Source organism: Aulonocara sp. 'chitande type north' Nkhata Bay, linkage group LG7 (genome assembly GCF_057382095.1).
Source record: "Aulonocara sp. 'chitande type north' Nkhata Bay isolate Kocher_YH1m ecotype deep benthic linkage group LG7, A_spYH_male_GT1.1, whole genome shotgun sequence".
Classification (NCBI taxonomy): domain Eukaryota; kingdom Metazoa; phylum Chordata; class Actinopteri; order Cichliformes; family Cichlidae; genus Aulonocara; species Aulonocara sp. 'chitande type north' Nkhata Bay.
The window spans coordinates 56,125,038-56,129,860 of NC_141350.1; positions in this window are offsets into that span (position 1 = coordinate 56,125,038).

Consider the following 4,823-nt stretch of genomic DNA (forward strand, 5'->3'; position numbering starts at 1 on the left):
CACCCACTATATATACACACACACACAAGGTAATCGGGTAATCGCACACAGGAGGGAAGAACAGCTGATCTGAATACACATGATGACTGGAGGACACAAGCTGAACACAATGACAACAGACACAGACTTTCAGAACAAAACAGGAAATCTAGAACCCGAACCGGACACAAGGAGGGAGGACACAGAATAACTAGAACAGAGGGAAATAATCACAAAACACAAAACGCTGGGTCAACGACCCAGGACCATGACAAAAGCATATAGTTAGGGCTGGATCAGGTGACCCTGAATCCTCCCTTAGTTATGCTGCAATAGACGTAGGCTGCCAGGGGATTCCCATGATGCATTGAGTTTTTCCATTCCAGTCACCTTTCTCACTCACTATGTGTTAATAGACCTCTCTGCATTGAATTGTACCTGTTATTAATCTCTCTTCCACAGCATGTCTTTATCCTGTTTTCCTTCTCTTACCCCAACCGGTCGCACCCCTCCCTGAGCCTGATTCTGCTGGAGGTTTCTTCCTGTTAAAAGGGAGTTTTTCCTTCCCACTGTCGCGAAACTGCTTGCTTATAGGGGGTAATATGATTGTTGGGTTTTTCTCTGTATCTATTATTGTAGGATCTACTGTACAATATAAAGCACCTTGAGGCAACTGTTGTTGTAATTTGGCGGTATATAAATAAAACTGAATTGAATTGAATTACATGGAAGCTGCTTTAAATTTCCAGTCTATCAAGTTTCAGTCACATCTACCCTCTCTGAGAATCAATTTTATTTGTTGCGCAGACAATGCAGCCAGTTTGACTTTAGCTAGCAAACACATTGAACCAGAAGAGAAACGGTTTGCTATCAACTAGTTACTCTGTTTATGCTAGCTACTCTTTTGTAGTGTGACTGCTACTTGATATTCATCTGCACACATAAAAAAATCTCAAAAGGATCTGCAGTGTGTGCAGACATGGGGATTGCTTAACTCCATGCATGGTATTGGCTGTAAGGACCACCAGGCTGGAACATATAAAAAAATGAATTTGCTTGATTTTTACATATTTGAAGTATTTATTAGCTGCAGTTGCTGGAACGCCTTACGGGACCATTCCATCCCACTTTAATTCCTGTAAATAGCGATTATGAGACATGCCAGCGGGTAAGAGTTAACTTCAGTAGCTATCTCTGCAACACAATACATAGACATCTTGTCAAAACTGTAACAGACTGTTGGCAATTTCTGCTTAATGTTGATAATCATATGCTTAAATTCTTACATATAGCTCCTTTAAGTCACTTGCTCCATGAACATCTTCTTTCCCTTAAAATAAAAATGAGTACAAACATTTTTCAATGAACACTTGTTTTCAACACTAAAAACAAAACAAGCAAACAAACAAAAAAGCCAGGCAGAGCTAAGTAGAAATTCTGAGTTCATCTTAAAAAATTTAAGTTAGAAACTGAAATTTCAACTGAATATATTGAAATTCCAAGCCACACAGTAAATCAAAATGTTGAGATACCCAAATCACAGTTCTGAAATATAAGGTTTTCAAGACACTGACCAGAAATTTTGACTTATGGACCACAAAAGATTTATCTCCAGTGGCAGAAACAAGCATCCATACTTACATACTTCCACCTAAGCTTAGGACAAGTAATTATTGCAATTATTTTGGAAAACAACAAACATGCACGTTTGTATAAAATTTGCAGACTCTATAAAAACATTTAATCTATACCTTTACTTAATATTTAAGACTCTGTAAGCTGAAGACATCTCTGAGCCTTTGACCCTGGAGCAGCATAGAAGTGCTAAGATCACTGCCGCTAGATTTCGAGGCAGCAATACAAGGCTGGACAAAGCACCTTGGTGAAGATTACTAGACTGCACCAATCATCCATCATGCTCAGGCCTGTCCTTGGAATACATAATGTAATGATAATCTGATCCAGTATGTTAATGAAGGCAGTGGGGTGACTGCAGAGAAAACAGTCCACCTGCCCAGCAAAGCAAGAAGACCCGACTGCAGATCTGATGTCAGATTACAGTCCTTAGAGGCTTTAAAGCAAACACTAATATAGACTAAAATGGCAGAAAGTGACACTGTTTCAGTATATAAATTAGCTTACTAACTACATTATTTTGCAGGAACATATATTTTAAGATAGAGTCCCGCTGGCTTAATGCGCCATGGCTGTCATGCCAATTTAATTAGATGGAATGTCTGACACCAGAGTAGACATCTCTAAATGTACATGAACACATACACAAACAACGATGTTTTAGTGATGACATATCCTCATGCTCCATTTTATGTGAGCCGTTGTCCCCATTGACAAACATATCAAAGTTTTTCTATATAAAATGATGAGATAAATTCATGCCACAAAATTCTAAAGACTAAACAACGTATGGTACCTTGCAGTAGCTCTAAATGTTGAGAATGAAGTTGTCCATCTATAGTAGAAAGCATGAAGCCAACAAGTCCAACACCTTCTCATGATTCATTCATTTTCACCCATTTTCCTTGCCTTGATGCAAAGATTAAAGGTCATCTCTATTGTTCACAATATTATGACTGAAGCAGGTTGCCAGAACAACTGAACAGTAAATTATTATTGCAGTTTAATAAGGCTGGTGAACCTGCAGTCAGCTGAGACTGAAGAAGTCACTTGGATGAGTGATGAAGATTTTGAACAAATTCAACGTTTCAACGTAAACCTCTAGTTTAAAGATCCATATCATTATTATTTACCCAAGAAAATGACAAGACTAAAAATCTTCCTGTCAAGAGTGCCATTGCCAAGATCCCTACTTTGTAACTGTCTGTCCCGTCCTCGTCAGTTTCACCTCTTTTGAGTTATCATCTGTCTTCTCACCCTATACAATCCCATTTACTCTTGTTAGTTGCCATGCTGACTTGCCTTTCTCATCTGTCAAGCTTTCAAGACAGTGTGTTAGTTAGTAGTCTTTGCGATTTCTTTGTCTTTTCTTTTGTGTCAAATTACCTTTCTCTATTTTGTTAATTCACTCCTCATTTGTGATTTTTTTTGGAAGGGTTTCTGTATTTTGCTTTTGACTGACAGGATTAGAGAATTTCTCCAACGTTATAAACAGTGCATTTGCATAATAATTGAAATGAGCACCACTGACTAACAATGGCTATGATCATTAATCAGTGGCCATGAATACAATAACCTTCACAGAGAGCTGGGGAATGGCTACAATAGTGAAATATGTACTCTAAGGCCCCTTCCTCTGTTCAGAGATGATCACTCCCTCTTCACGTAAATGATAAAGGTTTAAACCAGCTTTCCTTTCTTTTCAGGATGTGTAAATTCCTCATCATTGTAAGAGTGACCACTGGATTATAGGTGTAAATAGGCTTCGGAGTCGCGGTCTGACGAGGTAGCTCTTCTGTGTTGTGCCATCTGCCTAACCAGAGGCTGACTGAATTTCAAGATGTGTAATTCACTGCAGTCCTCTTGGCATTTAACCACATACACCTGCAGTCAGCTGAGACTGAAGAAGTCACCTGGATGGATGATATATCTTTTCCCCCCACTGAAAATGCTACGTCCACATGAACAGTATCAACTTGAGAAATGAAAATGTGGCAAGACAGTGATTTTGGAGTCTTTCTCTGCCTTCTGTGTCCTAAGTTTGCAATGTTTTTCCTATGAAACCATTACACTGTCCAAATTCAGCACAAAATATCATCAGCTATTAAGAATTCAAAAGGGGAAAAAAAGCAAATGAATGCCCATTTTCATTACCTATTGTAATAAAACTGTTTTTATGAATTCTATCAATATGATTTGTGTATGTGGACCCATAATAATTTTAAAACATTTCCCTGATTAAATATCCCCAGATTGGTTTGTAAGAGTGTCTATAAAACACTGCCTCACTGTCTGCTTACAGCTTCGCCCTCTAACACTCTGCTACATCACACAACACAAAATCTAGAACTTTTACCATATTTTATGACTTTTATCCCCTGCTCTCCTCTCGTTGAACTGTAACTATCCCAGTCCAAGGTGGACTATTAGATAGACCTTCTACTCAAGTAGAACTTTCAGGTATCTATACTTGAGTATTTCTTTTTCTGACAATTTTGTACTTTTACTCCCTATATTTTTACACAAATATCTGCACTTTCTGTCTTAAATTTTCAATACTGGCTTGTTACCTTTGGTTCAGCTGTGTCAAATATTCCCAGGGACTAAAGTGGGGAGGAATGTGTACATGTGTCTGTAAGTTATGGCCAAGATACTTTGGCATTTAGCTAGCACTACAGAAGAGGGGTGAGGATAAATGAAGTGACATTTTTTAGCTGTCAGGTTATTTCAAATGCAATTTTATCAGCTAAACAAATATCAGCAAACACAAAAACTATTTGTGTACAGTTTGTCACGCAGTGTTTTGTTAGCTAAAGGTCCAGCTGCTGTATTTCCAGGAAGAGAAAAGAGTGTGAAAGATGTAAGAAAGACAGGACAGGAGAAGAAAAAGAGAAGATGCATTTAAAGGTAACGACTGCTCATTGACAAACTGCAGATTTATTTAATAAATTAATTAGATAAATTATGTGTTTTTATATTGTGAAACATCCTGCAAAACAAGTTAAGTATATCAACTAACTGTGTTATTCAAATGTTGTATGAAAATACTCTGCAGTTTCGTGCAGGATAAACAGGTTAGCTTGCAGTACTGTGGCGAAGGACTGTGTTGGCCTGGTGCACAGTGGATCTGGTGCTTATGGTCCGTGCTGGGTTGTGTCAAGTGTAATAAACTAATTAGCATTTAAGATGATGATGCTTAGATCAATTTA